Source organism: Pleurodeles waltl, chromosome 11, assembly GCF_031143425.1.
Source record: "Pleurodeles waltl isolate 20211129_DDA chromosome 11, aPleWal1.hap1.20221129, whole genome shotgun sequence".
NCBI classification, from domain to species: Eukaryota; Metazoa; Chordata; class Amphibia; order Caudata; family Salamandridae; genus Pleurodeles; species Pleurodeles waltl.
In genome coordinates this window covers 410397192-410415098 of record NC_090450.1, presented here as the reverse complement: position 1 = coordinate 410415098, position 17907 = coordinate 410397192, and the positions used below count along the sequence as shown (strand labels likewise).

The window sequence follows — 17907 nt, the reverse complement described above, 5'->3', positions numbered from 1 at the left end:
TATTAAGATGTTCTTTAACTTCTGCTAAGGTGTTAGTCTGCAGCCATTCTTGGCACAGTTTACCTACACTGTGGCCCATATTTATGGATGGTTAGCGTTGCATTAGCGCCATTTATTTTGGCGCTAACCTAACTCCATATTAATATTTTGATGCTAGACCCATCTAGCGTCAAAATATAGGAGTTAATGCCATGTTTAGGATGCGCAAAACCACCTTGCGTCAGTGAGATGCAAGGTAAACACAACACTAACTCCCTAGCACCATGTTTATCTCCAGGCACAGAAACGACACGCAAGGAAGAGGCGGGTCTAAATAATGGTGCTAAGCCCACTTAGCTCCATTGGTTAATGCCTTGGTCAGACCAGGCATTAGGGTGCAGGTAGGCCCATTTCCATGGCTAAACACCATGGAATGGGCACAAAGATGCCCACCCCAAACCCCAGGAACACCACCACCCACACCACAGAGACATTGCAGGATTAGCGCATTTTTTTTGCCTCTAACCAGCCTAACATCATTTCAGACCCACTAGTGCCATTTTCCCTTATGCAACCCCTGAACGGCTAGCGTCTTTTCTTAAATAAATATGGTGCAAAGATGGCTCTAAGGAATGGAGTTAGCCAGCCTTAAGAAAAATGACGAAAAACTGCATTTGCGTCATTTTTCATAAATATGGGCCTGTATGTAGTAACCATACCCGAGTGTTGACCCGAGACAAAGCAAGGGTCCGGCCGGCTAATCTTGAAACCCCTTGAGGAATTCATAAAACACATCTGACACCCATTTGCGTCTATTGGCCACAATAACCACCTGCTGAGACTGAAAAATGAAGAATTGTAGGTACCAGACTGAACCTTTGCATCTAATTCTTCCTTGGTGATATTTATGAAGGACGGCCAATTGGTGAACTTTGCCGGTTTTGGGATACTGGGCGCATTTATTTATTTTATTTTTGCTAACTGTAGACAGGATGTCTGTTGGATTGTGTCATTCAAAAAGATCATTTGAACAGGAATAGGGCATGCTCTAAACAAAGATTCCCTACCCTGAATTTGCCAATCTTGTGTTCCCCATACACTCTTTACAGCTATAATGTTCTTCCAGCATTCGTATCCTTCCACTGCAAGTCAGGAAACAAAGGAATCTGAATAGATCAAATTTGTGTTTGTTAGCAATATCTTTTTAATTTTAGAAGATGGTAACTTGAAATACTATGATTCTGCATTATTATTGTCATGCCCAGAAAAATATGTGAATTTATCTGAATAATGCTTTGGGCTCCCCACAGGTGGAGTTGAACAGTGTTCCCACTGTGTGTAATGAAATACTGATCTGTGCCTAGTTGCTCGGTGCAGATAGTACTGTCCCCGATTGTTATAACAGAACATAGCCTCCTAATTCTTTGAATTAGTGTATACATCATCACTTTTAAATACAGTGTAATCCTGCAATTCAGCTGGCATAGAATTAACTGTTTGAACATCCGGGTGATCAGAAACAACATAAGGTATAATTGAATCACTTATTGAAATTTTAAAGACACACTGAATTTGAATAACCTCAGTTGGCCCATATATATCAAATGAAACTTTATCCCACACAATCCCATCAGGAATTAGTACTGGTGAAATGTTCACAAGGGACAAGTCTCTTCAGACCTTATGTGAGGAAAGATATGGAGTGAGAACTTCATCCACTGGCATTCAGGAAGATAATGACCATTTATAAAGAGAAAGAAAACAGTCATGAAACCAACCCACAATAGAAAGACAAGTAATATCAGAAATATCCACAGATAATTTAATGGAGAAATTAGATAGTTATTTTTAAGCCATATGTATAACTTACGTGTCTTTGAAACAGTTTCAGGTGCAGATGTGGATGAAGTTGAAGAGAAGTCATCAAGGTCAATGAAATAACCAGAAGCAGTCTCTGGAAACAGAGGAGCCAGTGCATTGCTGGTGGATGGATCTACGTCACGTGGAAGCTTATAGTAGACAATGCCATCTGTTTGTGTGGAGTTGGAGTAGAAGACAGACACATCTTGACAGGTATTGTCTTTGAAGTGGTAACAGGAATCAGCAAACACTCATTTTCGTCCCTCCCCATGCTCGAGGAGGCATTTGCAGCATTGTTGTACATGCTATTGTAGACAGAAGTGTTGTTTCTTCTTTGAAAAGGTATGTCCTGTTGGGTAGTGAGGGGGGCCTGGGAACTACCCAAGGGACCTCTGGGTCTACTGTGCAGAATTGGCCACATGATGACGTTTTATGTTGTCAATGGAGACAAATCTATTTGCTTTGGAACCAGACAGCAGTAGTAGGATGACAGTTCTGGTACCTTGTATTCCCAGGGCTGTGACTGGTGCTCTGAAGGCTGAGACAAATTCCTTCTTCACATTAACTTTAGGAATCCAGACTGAAGAAGTTGTTGGCAAATTCCTTATTCCTTAGGTGGCAGCCCTGGCGGATGAATTATCATCACAAAATTGCTGACGCTCCTGTAAGGCAGTGAGACTTTCATTTGTGTCAAAGGTGTATCTGCTGCCACCAAACCAGGGCCATCTAGATCTAGGACATACATAGGTATCCCAAAGAGAACCTCATAAGGAGTGCGTCCTCCCAGGGACCGTCTTGGCAGATTATTCAGTGCTCTCTGGACACCATATAGGTGATGAAGCCAGCTGCAGCCTGAACCTAATACTCTAGTTGTTAAGGACTGCTTTAGATCTCTATTCCTCTTCTCCACAACTGAATTTCCTTCGGGATGGTAGGGTGAGGAGTAATGGAGTTCAACACCCATCGTTCTCATGGTGTCCCTGAATGCCTTAGAGGCAAAGGCAGGGCCCTTGTCCGAATGGAATACTGCAGCCTAATATGCGCTGATAAAGATCAGCAAGTCTTTTATAACAGTTCGAGCATTAGCCGACCGCTGAAGCCATACCCACAGGAATCTAGAACAAGAACCAACAGTGACTAAGATGTATTTGTATGCACCATCAGGTTGTAGGGAACCACAATGGTCCAGGTATGCACATTGTAGTGGCCTAAATGTCACTAGAAGGGATGTCTGTGGTGGGTGTTTGATGTTTGAGCCCTTTATCTGCTGGCAAATGTCACAGCAAAGAACATATTGCTTAGTATGTTTGAATACACCTGGCAACCAGAAGTGTTTCTATACAAGTGTTATTGTGGCTGCAACACCAGCATGTGCAGAAGCGACACCCTCATTCGCTGCAGTAGTTAGATCTAATCTCTGGGGGTTTTTGGGGATCTGTCAAGCGGCATCATTTCTAGAGGTGTGGGTTACTCCTGTTCGTATTGGAGAAATTCTTGTGTTTGAAGTTTTGGTTCAAAGATGTAATCAACATTGTTGGCAGTCAGGGAGGTTGCCCACTGAATCCAACATGAATGTAATCTTTTAGCGTTAGGAACACTAGCTTTGGTGACAGACTCTAAGGCTGGCACCGGAGTAAGCCCAATCCCTTGGGCAAGTGGCCTCTCCTTGGTGACAGCCATCTGTACTGCAGTTAGTATTTTTTCTGTGGGTGCAAAGTGTTGTTCTGCATTGGAATATTAAAGTGATTTATAAACTATGGGCACCTTGTCGCCTTCATTAAAGGTGACATAAGTGAACCCAATGGCACCAGCAATTATTCTGATGACCAATTTTTGGTTTGTTGTCAAATGTGTGTAAGTGTTTTGCTTCTAGTGTGTCCTGTTGCAATCCTCCAAGGAAGCATGTGTGTTTTACTGTCCAGTGCCTGCTAGAAAAATCTGGGTGTATTAAGTCATAGAGTGGCTTGATGCATTATGCCTAATCAGGAATATATATATGTTCTGCCAAAGATTAAGAAACCCAGTAATGACTGTAATTTCTTGATAGTATTTGGTGGGAATTGAGCACGCTTCTCTAAAAGGTACAGGGCAAGGCTCTTGCCCTCCTTTAATAGCTCATATTCCAGGAATAATACACTGAGAAATGCTATTTTAGTTTTTCTAAATTTACATTTGTAACCAAGGGTTGTGAATCCTGGAATGATCCGATCGACCCTGGCAAGATAAATGTTGAGATCGTCATCTGTGAGATAAATATCATCCACATAGGACAACGCCTCAGGATCAATGTCATGCAATATTGATGTTGCATGAGCTGAGAACAGCCAGGTGCTGTTCTTGTAGCATTGGGGCAAATGACAGAAGCGTTTCTGTGAGCCAAATGAGAATGGACTCAGGTCCTGTGTGCTACATTTTGGCAGAAAAATCAGTTAGAGATATCCAAGGTTGTTTTGTATTTCTTACGCACTATGTTGTTAATTAATGCAGTGTTGAGTGAATTTTTTATTGAGTATGTGCGAGTATGACTGTTTAAGTGTCTTTAATCGAAAACTATTCTGAAAGAATGGTCAGGATTTGCAACAGGGAATAACGGGTTATTCATTGCAGAGAAACAGGGCTCAATTACACCTTGGTACTCAAGCTGAGTGAGGATCTCCCACACTGAAGCTTTGGCTTCATATTTTACAGGATATTGGGGCTCAGGCTGGGGTATAGACCTAATCGGAATTACATGGTAAGGCGAATCCTTATCCCAACTTATAGCGGAGAATCCTTATCCCAAATTACAGCGGTATAGCGCAGGCACCTGTACTAAAGCCCAGTTGACAATGTAGGGTTTATTTACCGCTTCCGGAACAAGATCTGAGAAAGAAGGCAAAATTGCATCTTCCCCATGTAGGAGCTAACAGACATGCTCAGGTGGCCAGTCTCTTTCAGCCAATAAGACATAACAACTAAGTTAATCCCAGAATGTCACTCTAATGGTGCACTCTACATCTCCCTCAATTCGGATATTTAAATCACAAATCCTGTCGGGTGGGAGAACACACGCCTCTGCAATCTCGACTGCAATAAAGTCGCTAGTTGCTGTCACATCCAGATGATCTTTCAGACTCTGGTGACATATCGTGACTTCTGCTGCGCTGTCTAGCAATGTCACTGCCCACGTCTTGTTCTTCAGCAATGTTCTCATGGTTACTAGCATTTTTTATTGACAGTGCTGCCACCCTTTTTTTTTTAAACTGTGGCTTTTGTTGTGGGGACTTGTCTTCTTTTTTGTCTGAAGACCGCAGTGAGCCTTTCTTCTGCTTGACATAATCAGGACGTTGCTCTGATGGGTCCCTTCTCTCGCTACTTTGATCCGGTGCATCCTGAAAGGAACGAGAGGGACATGAATCAGTTTATCTGTCAGGAGCTTGTATATTTTCTCTATTTCTGAGATTATATCTTCTTTCGGAGTTCTCCGGGTGTGGAGAGTCTGCTCTCTGACTTCATCTGTCTTTGATTTACTTTTGTTTATCCCAGGTCTTTTTAGAATCCTCCGTTGCTTGTTTGGTACCTTCCTTAGGGGTGGTACTCTGTATTTCAGGCTCTTTCAGCTTGGCTCCCAAACTACCCTGTCCTACACTGATATGGGTATCATAAATGTTTTTTTGTAGGTGTTTCTCCTGTTCCAAGTGTGGAATCTCTCGGAGCCGCTAGAGTATAGCCAACGCTATTGCTTCCCCTTTAATGTTACTGAGTATTATTGAGGAGACTGCGTCAAAATTGTGCATCAATTTCATCCCCATGTCTAGGACTGGAGCAGCCCTGTGCTCATTCTGAATTTGTTTTAACACTTCCAGTAAATTGGAAAGTGTTGGGGTACCATGTGGTAGTATAAATCTCAGCGAAGACTGTATCCCATGTGGTGCAATCATCTACTCCGGGAACCATCCCAAAGGGCAAGCACATTGTTAGAATTCTATGTTTTTCTGTGGTCCCATATGGGGGAACACAGATTCCAGCTGATTCATTTTCTGGGCTATCCAGAACGTGATTTTCTCTCGTTCCGCTGGCATTTTGCCCATGATAGAATGTACTGTTTGTGGATTAATCTCAATAGTGGCCAACTGATATGCAGCAGGTGCTGGTGGTGCTGGACGCGTTGGTGTTGTGTCCAGAGTTCCCATCATGAACTGAATGAGTTGTCTATATAGTGTTACTTGCTCATTGTATAGATTGCGCAAATCAGCTGCCTTCATATTTTGTATACCAGGGTAAGGTGTATTTGGGGCAAACATTGGCCACCTTGGTCCTTCATTACCTAAGGGACCTAATCGCACTGGTTGTATTATGTGTGGTAGGGCGCCATTAAACCAGTTGTGATTTTCTTGATAAGTAATCGGTATTTCAAGATATTGGTATGCGTGGTACCATAACGGGACATTTGCAATTCTGTATATGTGGAATGTGAATCTGCTAGGGTCTTCCTAAGGAAAGGTGACCCAAGATTAGAGTATTTCTGTTTCGTAAGCTTTATGAGCTTGAACAATGAATGTAGCATCCCCACCCTCATCACTTAAGCCGTGCCCTATTTGGTGAAGTTTTAATGCATGTCTGACATTCTCTGGAATGTCTATGGCGTTAGGCATATTGTGAAATGGGTAAAGAGATGGAACACCAAATGGGGAGAAAGTCCTTTTAAGAGTTCAAGCTCGAGCAACCTACAGCCTAGTTAGGTGATCCCTGTTCAGCTGAGGAGGATCATCCCAAAGACCACAGACATCTCTGTATAAGGGTAACAGTTGTCAGTGAGACAGAGATACTCAGGGCATCCGTAAATTAGTGCCTAAACACCATAGTTGGTGGTGCCATGTCATAGTTGGACTCTTGCTCTAGGTAAGACTGCAGTTTAGGGATGACAGCACTTTGTAGGCGATTAGGCCAATCCTACAACAAGTTGCAACTGTTGACCCAACCCTCCCGGCTCACAAGCAGTACCTCACCAAAAACCCAAACAGTAAAAGGTGATTTGTGGAAGCCTTTACGCATGGACTCAAGAGTGCAACATCTCAGGGGTGTTGTAGTTAAGCAGAGATTACCGTTTTCTCACATGAGCAACATGTCTCAGTCACACACAGGCAATGAAGAAGATGCAGTAAAGTTTTCAATAGGTTTTATTAACAAGATTGCAATTTATGGTAAATCGCATGGCCTACAATGAGTAGGATAATGAACAATGAAAGCAGCAGGAAAGTGAAAACGAGAGTCATGAATATAAAGACCCCCACCAAATTACAACAACATGAATTGTGAAATAAGCTCTAATACCCTAGCATGATGAACCTAATCTCTAACCTAAAGAGAGCTAGGTGTGTTAAACCCAATCTGCCACTACCATGTCCATGAGAAGAGCCACCGAACCGTTGTTACCTTAGAATGAGGTCTCTAGATCAGACTCTGTTGGGACACGAAGGCTGGGTCTGCATCAAGCCGACATGTAGCATAGACAGCATTGATGGCATCTGGTAGGAATCCCTCTGATAATCTTGTCTGTGTGAGATGAATGTATACAGATCTTGTAGGACCACTGATGCAGTTATGTTCCCAAACAATAGTAAAGAAGGCATGCTTGGGGCGCAATTATGTGAACAATTGCCTGAAAAGGTACATTATGTTAATGTCCCACGAAAGTGGGAAAGTACATGATGTAAATACCTACGTATATCAATTATCTTTGACGCTGATAGTGACGCATTTACAGAATGGCACTGATAACGTAAAATGAAAACATCTTCCTAACTATAGACTTAGCAGCCATCATGGAAGAAATAATTAAATAAATGTGCTAAAACAGAGCAGGCTAAGTAGGCTAAAAGCCACTAGGTGACAGGGGCACAGGCCTGCAAGCCAGAAGGCTAAGCTATCTCCTGATTCCCAATAAAACCAAATAGGATCCACTACACCTCACCATGACCTATGGCCTACATGTCTGTAATGGCAGATTCAGGTCAGATCTCCATCTTGCTCCCATTTTTGAAAGAGGAAATAGAGTCATATTTACTATGTTATCATAGATATAGACCTCTGTCACTCTGTAATAGATTTTGAATTATTACCCACCACAGATAGTGATCACAATGCATTTAAGCTAACAATAAAAGATTGTTTGCTCTTAACTAACATACACCAAGTTACCTAATCAGAGTCAAATTTGACTCTAACAAACAACAGGAGAGCTGTTAGATGGTTCAAGCTAAGTCTTAAACCCAGTATAATACTACAAATCTATGCAGCATTTAACAACATTTTCAGCCCATTTGAGACTTTTTGTTTTAGTGAGATATCAATGGGTAAATTGTATGATTACCTATTTGAGGTCGTAGATTCCCTTTGCACTAAAGTAATGAATACGAACAAGGGAAGAATAACCCAATCTCCGTCTTGGTATTTGGGGGAGTTTCGTAAAGCTAATGACAACTTAATTGGAGCAATTAAGAAGGGGGATCACAATCAAATACAGCTACTTCATGCCACTTATGAATCAATTATTGCCATACACAATCAGGAATGGGTAGTTTCAAATGTGCACACTCTAATTGAGGCATTTAAAAACAAAGACCAGAAAATGTTTCAGATTTTCTCACCTGGTGATGTAATAACACGAAGTGATGTTGAATATGAACTATAACCTAGCAATGGGTTGACCATTGTTCAGCTATGTATGCGGTATCCTTTCAGATGGCACACATAACAGTCGAACTGGCAACTGCACTGTATGATTTGGGTTAGTACAACACCTATTACATTTTCTCCATTCACAATAGATGAAACACACAGGACGATTCAATCACTACACTGAGGCAAAGCACAGGTTCAGATAAGGTCCCGGGGGACCTATTCCATTCAGAACCCAAGATCTGTGGCCAATATATGAATGTGCTCTTTAATAAAATCATGGAAAGCAATGATTTGCCTACTTCCTGGCTACATTGCTAGGTGCTTAAATTATCCCCATTTATAAAAAGGGTGAAAGGGTGAAAGGGTGCTTCCCAGTAACTATAGACCAATATGTCTGATGGACAACCTCCAGAAAATTCTGTGCTGTCAAACCGTAGACAGATTACAAATTTGACTTTCATCAATGGCCCTGTCCCTCCTCCAGGTAGGGTTTTGCCCTAAAATAAATAATACTGACCAGATTTTTTGACTAAACCTTATAGTCTGGAAGTATATGTGGCCCTCTTATGATCACCCCTACATAGCATTTGTAGATCTGATGGCCACATTTGATCTGGTCCTGAGACATGAATTGTGGTTTTCACTGGCAGGAATGGTGTAAAATCTAGCCTATTGGATGTCCTCATCAGGTTTCACAATGGGAACTTCGACAAAGTTAGGTGAGGAGAAGGGGGGAGAACTCACAGTCATAATTTCCACCAACCAAGGTGTGCACCATGGATGTGTATTGGTCCCCACTTTGTTGTCCCTATGTATAAATGAAGTGATTACCTTTTTGTCAACCTGCTCCCATGATTGTTCTAAACTGGGGGGTATGTTTATTTGATGCATTATTATTTGCGGGTGATATTGTACTAATATCCCACACTCCATACGGGTTACAGAATCTCCTAAGTAATTTTGTGGATTACTGTGATCATCGAGGATTCGAAGTAAACAATTCCAAAATTAAGCTATGAAAGCACATAGATCCTTTAAAGGAGGATTTTATATAAGAGGGACCAAACTCCTACAAGAAGATTACTTTGACTTTTTGGGAGTTGGAGTCCGTAAGGCCCAAATGTTGATATTGGAATTGTCCATCCTTCATAGTGCTTCTGCAAATATCAAATGTTACAAAGTTATAACTCCAAAGTCAGCATCCCCAGTGATAGAGATTTATAGGGCAAAGGCACAATCTGCATCACTCTATAGCTCTTAAATTTGGGGCATAGGGAATTTTAGTGTGCTAATCTCGAAGGAGAATAATCTAATCAAATCATTATTCAAATTTCCAAGGAGTACTACGACTGTTCCAAATTTATTTGATTTGAGCCTTAAAAGGATTGGAGATCAAGAAAGGCTAAAGCCGTTAGTTTTCTTGGTTAGACTGTGGTCCACCCCAGAATTGGAGTCATACAGAGCAGTATCGGAAGTGGTTATTAGTTTAAGGAACAGCAGCTCTATTCCATGGGTCACTATATCAAACAGCGACTTTGAATGCTTAGAATGGGTGCGTGTTGGTCTAATCCATCCCTAGTAAATAACAATATAAAGGCGATGGTTAAAGAGAAATATTGGAGCAATATGACCCATTCTTATCATCAAAATACCAAGGCGGGTAGGTTGGTTGAAGGGTTCCTGTCATTTAAACCTACTCCTAAAACAAGAAACATATATGGATATTCACACACCGCCTTTAGCATGTACGATACTTTTGAAATGAAGACTGGATACGTTGCTTGTGAACAAATTTGCTCACAAGTGAAACTCCAGCCACACTAAAACTTCAAACTGCCCATTCTGCAACTGCAATATAAAAGATGTTGAGCGTGCGCTATTTTTCTGCCCGCTTATATTAAAGCCTGGAAGTCCTGACTTACACCCATTTGCATCCTGTTGGGTGTGGACCATTACAAAGAAGCTTAAAGAAACTAAGGACAGACTGTAGCTTCTTGATTGCACTAGGTCTTGGCTGCTATATGCAAGCAGTTTGTCAAATCAGGAAAAAAAAATGGGAATTTCACTGTAGCTCTTCGTTGTTATGGCAACATTGCATTCTCTAACTGACTGCCATTATCATTGGTAATCCTATGCACACATTTTTAAGAAATATTTTTTTACTTGTTTTACTGTGTGTTAACTGAAACTTAGATGCAATGTATGGTGGGCAAAACACAACCGTGCTTATGAGTGTTTTATTTTACTGCTTGATGTGTTTTATGGGCTATGCCCAAAATAAACACATAGCAGATTATATAATATAAACAATAAAGTAAAGAAGGAGTAAACCTATATATAATAACATAAAAAAATAAAAAATACAAATTATTGAACTTTATAAATCATTTGAAACTAATTATAAAACAGCTATTGAAAAACATTTAAATAATCATTCCCACTCCCAACTAGCAGAGATACAGATGACCTTTCAGCAGACAGATTTATCATTCCCATTCCAAATGTACTAAATATGGAGAGAGTGTTGGACTTTAAGAGGTTAGATTACTTATTACTTATCTCCACTTCAAAGTCAGCAAAAGTAGGGAAAATATTGGACTTTCGAGGGGTTAGGTTTACTATATCAATCTAAGCAACAGTTAGGAAAGTGTTGGACTTTAGAGGGATCAGATACACTATACCAAATTCTAAATTAGCAAAAGTATTGAAAGTGCTGGCCTTTAGAGGAGTTACATGTACTATTCCCACTCCAATGTAATTCACAGTAGGGAAAGTGTTGAACTTTGGAGGGGTCAGATTTACTACTTCCACTCCAATGCAAGCAACCATAGGGAAAGTTTTAGAACTGGAAGGGTCAGATGTACTACTCTCAGGCCAATCTATGCAACAGTAGGAAAAGTGTTGGACTTTGGAGGAGTTAGATTTACTATTCCCACTCCAATCTCAATAGCAGTATGAAGAGTATTGGCCTTTGAAGGGGTAAGATTTACTATTCCCACTCCAACCTAAGCAAAAGTAGGGAAAGTGTTTTGCTCTTTGACAGTGGCAGACTTACTTTTCCCTCTCCAACCTGAGGAAAGTGTTGGACTTTAGAAGGGGTCGCATTAACTATTCCTACTCTAACATAAGCAAAAGTAGGGAAAGGTTTAGGCTTAGAGGGGTCAGTTTTACAATTCCTACTTCTATGACCTTTACAACAGACCTAAGCCAATACTGTGTCAACCATGTGTAATCACAGCGGTACCCCTTGGGTTCTTTTATAAACCCCAGCAGGAATTCCTACCCACAATAGAATGGCTCGGACACCATTTATGTCAAAATCTAATATAAATGCCCCCTTGAATACATCTAACAGATCTGCCCCACTCGGAAGCTGTAGCGAGATGGACTGACTACAGAATATCCCTAATCAGGAGCAGAAAACAATTTTCAATGATTATGGTGACCACCGGAAAAGTCATAATAAGGCCTGAGTGGGTATGTAAGAATCACCCTATTAAAAGAATACCATTATATCATGAAATATCTGGGGTTAGAAATAAGCTAGAGGATGAAGAATGGCTGAATACTGTACAATTATCTCATCTGATGTGTTTATAAGAAATCTGGTATTTGGGGGCCTTCCATTATCGAAGGATATACTTCCGTTTTAACATCAACCACTAATGTTAAAACTACCCTGGTATCAACAGAAGACCTTTTACGCTAATAAACAACCTAAACTAGCTCGCCCTTTTTCAGCTATTAATGTTTGAAACAGTTGAGAAACAGATTATTGTGCTAGTACTTTTTTAGAATAATATCTTCAATAATACCACTTGAGTAATTGCAGCTCTGGAAATGGAACTGGAGATCGTTACTAAATGCATTAGGCATAACTGTATTTATATATGGGCAGAATATTTCAATTGGTGTAAATGTGACACCCTAACTAGAAATATCTGTGGATATATTGACGAGCATGGAGATGTTCGACCGTACGTTTCATATAACCCTTATAATGAGGCAATTAAAAAAATGTTATATAGGTATAATTTAGAGCTTGTGGAGCAGGTCTATGATGCAGGAAAGCCAGCAATCCTAATCTACGACCCAACCTTCGAGGGAACCAGGCATTGCTCCACCACTGAATATATTCTGGTGTCCAAATAGGCCCTAGGACAGTGGTTCCCAACATTTTGACTTCTGTGGACCCCCACTTTATCATTACTCGAACGCAGGGACTCCCACTGAATCATTATTAAAATCCAGGGAACCCCTCAATGAATCATTTCTGGAAGACAGGGACCCCGGCCTAAACATTGTTAATGATTTGAAATGCAAATCAATACACAAAAAATACAGAAACAAGCATCCATCAAACACATAGACAAATGTTAACACATTTGTTTAATTTGCAAACCAACATAAATAAAAAATAAATAAATTAATGTGTAATAGGAAGGGTGAAGCTTTTCTAAATTAAATCGAAGCCACACATAATCCATACTATATTCTGTTTGATGCACCTGCACTCCTCCCACTAATCAATCTGAGGATACTATTTCAATTTTCAGCCTCCAATTTAAAATCCTGGGAAATTTACAATACATTTTAAAATCTTCAATTGCACGTTTAGGCACTTTATTTATATACACTATATTAATCTGTTAATATTATATAATTTTCTAAGCAGTCACGGACCTCCTGAGGAGGCTTTCCTATACTCTGCTGATTTAAGTAACACATTTGATGTAGTAAATCATGTAAACCTATGCCAAGCATTGGATAAAATGTGGGTGCCAAAAGGGTTGTTATCTATCTGTCACAATTATATGACTGTCTGCCCAGGTGCGGTATGGGACAAGGGGACAATGTGCAACACGTTTTTTTAGGTTACATGAGGATTCAATAAGGTTGTGTCCTTGCCACCCTTTCACAATAATGGGATTGATGAGTCATTGCAAAAACTGCGCGCTGACATTCCCAAGGTGGGTAAGGTACCATGCTAGTATCCTTCTTTAGGTAAAAAAGAACTGAAGATGGCCCTAATAGGATCCAGAGCGCCTGCAAGAGAAGCTAAGGAGTGTGTCAAATCCAATGTAGAAAAATATTGTGAGGGTCCACTAGACCAAGGATCCAGGGGTACCTGCTAGTGATCCCTAACATACAACATTGATTTTATCTCACTAGGTTACAAATAGGCACTTTACACTTTATAGTAGCATTTCCCAAAATGGGGGCATGGGATCAAAAGCTACATAGGTGCCCATGCAATGGCAAATCCCACCAGTCAACCTTGCACTTTATTCTCTTTTGTAACTCTTAGAAAACCATTTCTAAAATCTTTTTTCTTATAGGAGAAAATATTTTATTATAAAGATGCTTTTAATTTTATTTGTAGACTTGAAGATGATGGATTGTGTCATGCAGTGTCTTCCCATGTCCATTCTGCCATTATAAGGAGGAAGGCATATTCACATCTAAAGGCTTTAATTTATTGTTAGAAATGGGGTCTTTGGTTGGCCCTTGTCCAAGCAAGGACCCTCATTCTAGTCAGGGTAAGTCATACACAATCCAAATTATCCTGTGCCCACCATCTGGTAGCTTGGCACTGAACAGTCAGGCTTAACTTAGAAGGCAATGTGTAAAATATTTGTGCAATAAATCATGCAATAACACAGTATAAATACCAGAAAAATACACCCCACAGATTTAGGAAAAATATTGAATATTTATCTGGATAAAATATGTTGAAATATCACTTTAGAAAATGATAAAAAAGAGTCTTAAGTTCTTAAAAGCAATAAGTGTCTCTTGCAAGCACAAAGTACCTGTTTTGCGTCTAAATTATCCGCAAGGGACCGCAGAGGAGGAGATGTGTGGAAAATGGTGAGGTGTGCGTTGGTTTCTCCGGTCGCACACAGACGATACATCAATATTTTTCACTCAGCCAGGGCCTTGCGTCAATTTCCGGAATGCAGACTTGGATCCTCTTTAGGTTGCGGGGTATTTGGACGCCCCGGGGACGATGCTGAGAAATCCTGGGCATGCAGGACGAAGTCACAGGAGCTGTGTCGATCTGGTGGGCGATGTGGGGAAATTTCTGTTGCACGGCAGGCGCTGCTTCGATTCTTGTTGCAGGAAGTTGGGCTTCGTCGTTCCGGCTAGGCTATGCGTCGATCCAGTGGGCCGTGCGTCGAAGTTCCAGGCGCAAAGCTGTCGCTGCATCGATCTCCACTCGGGGAGCCAGGCTGCGTCGTTTCGGTTTGGCATGTGGTGATTTTCTGACCAAGATGCAGGCTGTGCGTCGTTTCTGGCAGGCTGTGTATCGAAATTTCACCGCACAAGGAGTTACTTGCAGAGATTAAGGGCCTGATTCTAACTTTGGAGGACGGTGTTAAACCGTCTCAAAAGTGGCGGATATACCACCTACCGTATTACGAGTTCCATAGGATATAATGGACTCGTAATACGGTAGGTGGTATATCCGCCACTTTTGGGACGGTTTAACACCGTCCTCCAAAGTTAGAATCAGGCCCTAAGTCTTTTTGCCCCTGAGACTTCAGAAAACAGGAGGCAGGCTCAATCCAAGCCGTTGGAGAGCACTTCTCAGCAAAGCCAGAGGGCAGCAAGGCAGCAGGGCAACAGCAGGGCAGCAGTCCTTTGCAGAAAAGAAGTCAGGTGAGTCTTTAGGGCAGCCAGGCAGTTCCTCTTGACAGGTTGCAGGTTCAGGTCCAAAAGTGTCTGAGTTGGTTGGGTCAGAGGCCCAGTTTAATACCCAAATGTGCCTTTGAAGTGGAGGAGACTTCAAAGAGTGGCTTAGAAGTGCACAAGGTCCCCTTTCAGTTCCATCCTGTCTGCCAGGGTCCCAGTAGGGTCTGTGGAGGTCCATTGTGTGAGGGCAGGCCACTGTCCTTTGACATGTAAGTGCCAGGCCCTGCACCCGCCCAGCCCAGGAAGACCCGTTCAGTATGCAGATGTGTGCAGGTATGACTGACCATCCTGTGGTTTGGGTTGTCTGAGTGAAATGCACAATGGATCTGTCAACTAACCCAGCCAGACATGGATTGTAAGGCACAGAAGGTTTTGAGTGCAGAGAAATGCTCACTTTCTAAAAGTGGCATTTCTAAAAATAGTAATATTAAATCCAACTTCACCAGTCAGCAGGATTTTGTACTGCCATTCTGCCCATACTAAATATGACCTTGTTACTCCTTTCAGATCAGAATCTACCACTCAAACAGTATATGAGGGTAGCCCTAATGTAAGCCTATGAAAGGAGCAGGCCTCACAGCAGTGTAAAATGAATTTAGGAGTTTTACACTACCAGGACATATAAACTACACAGGTACATGTTCTGCCTTTTACCTACATAGCACCCTGCCCTATGGGTTACCTCGGGCATACCTTAGAGGTGACTTATATGTAGAAAAGGGGATGTTTAAGGCTTGACAAGTACTTTTAAATGCCAAGTCGAAGTGGCAGTGAAACTGCACACACAGGCCTTGCAATGGAAGGCCTGAGGCAATGGTTAAAGGGCTACTTATGTGGGTGGCACAATCAGTGCAGCAGGTCCACTAGTAGCATTTAATATACAGGCCCTGGGCACCTGTAGTACACTTTACTGGGGCCTTACAAGTAGATTATATAAGCCAATTGGGTATGAATCAATATCACTATGTTTTAAGGAAGAGAGCATATTCACTTTATCACTGGTTAGCAGTGGTAAAATGCACAGAGTCCCAAAACCAGCAAAAACAGTGTCCAAAAAGTGGAGGGAGGCAGGCAGAAAGCTATGGGTGACCACCCTAATGCTGTCAGGTCTAACATTTATTAAATGTATTAAATCTATAGTGTTTAACTTAGCTTCAGCTTCTAAGGAATGGAATTTAGATATTCAGATTTATGATATATCTTTTACCTATGATATATCTGGTTCCTGTTTTACTTTAAAATTGTGTTTTAGTTATTTGTGTTTATCTTTGTGAATTTTAGTCTGAGGTCAATTATGTTGCAAATGCATAACAAACACATTAAATGATTAAATGTTATGATATTTATGATTGTTTGGCACACTTGTTTTGTATTCTAATCATAAATTTAACAATAATAATGTTAAACTGCTATAAGTGGAGTATGACTTGAATGAAATTACAAGACGATATGATGCTAATACTCAGAAAATACTGAATGACTTTCTTATAGCTTTGGTCGTCTTTGCACTTAATTTTGCCATAGGCATTGACTGTGAGATATTTCTATTCTACTGTGTATTGCATTATTCTGTTATGGAGTTTATCTGAAATATGATTCTGAAATTAAATGATTGATTCCCATTTCAATCTAAACAATAGTAAGGATAATTTTGGATTTTAAAAGTGTCAGATTTCCTATTCTCGCTCCTGTTTTTTTTTTATATAACATCAGTAACATATGGACCAAAACTTTCTAGCATAATAAAAATAAAAATGTGTTAATTAAAAAGAAAACAAATCAAATTAAATTATAAAAATACTAATGTTATATTACATAAAAACTATTATTAGTACTGTTTTAAATAAAAAACTCTTTCTTCCCTACTAACATAAAAACAAACACCAGCAATTAAAATAAAAAACTAAAAATTTAAAAATGAAACATCAATTACATTACACTTATTATTAAATAATACAATTAAAATTAAAACAATTAGTATGGGAGGCGGGAACATGGCGGCCAGCTAAGCAGCTGAGCTGCGAGTGCTCCGTACAGGGGCGAACTGACGCGACGCTACGGGGGAAGAGGAGCGGCTTGCTGGGCGCGCTGAGTCAGCGCTAGGCTGAGTACCAGCGGCTCCGATGTGATCCTGGTTTGTTTGTGGACTGTTTTGAACCGCACTTCTTTTTGTATTTTTTTAATAAAATAAAAATCCCTTGCGCCAAGGAAACTCTGGCCACTCGACATTAGATATTGGGCTTATTTTGATTTATGGACGTTGCAGAGAATTTATCTCCTGCAAATATTTGATATTTTATTTGTGCAAGAGCCCCCTTTCATGGTTGCTCAAGATTAAAGAACATTGTGTCTCTGAGTTTGTGGCAGACTCCGAGGCGAGCCCAGTTTTTTGGGGGGGATTTGTACTTTTCCTTTGGTTTTTTTTGCTCTCTCTCTTTCTCAGACAGCGGAGGTTGTAAACCGCTGCAAAACAATTCTGGCCCATACCTATGCTGGGGCCGCTGCAGCGGCAGGGAGAACCGCAATTGAAGGTTCATGTGGGGAGAGACATTGGAGTTTTCACCCAACCTCAGGAGTGTGGAGCCAGGCTGTAAGGGGTGTGCGTCAGGGGAGACGCTACACCTCCAGGGGCAGTCTTTGAGGTCCGAGAACATTTTCTGGAGCTGACTTAACAGAAGTAGAGAAGCAAGGAGGAGAGACATCTGGATC

At 40.9% G+C, this 17907-nt stretch overlaps 1 protein-coding gene across 1 annotated transcript in view; it reads left to right on the top strand.

Annotated features, from left to right (window-relative positions):
* GPC1 (glypican 1) overlaps positions 1 to 17907 on the top strand; it is a 448857-nt gene that overhangs the window by 113397 nt on the left and 317553 nt on the right. The window contains exon 2 of the mRNA XM_069213742.1: positions 1865 to 2052. The gene's annotated coding sequence lies outside the window, so the exon portion shown is untranslated. The remainder of the gene's footprint in view (positions 1 to 1864; positions 2053 to 17907) is intronic.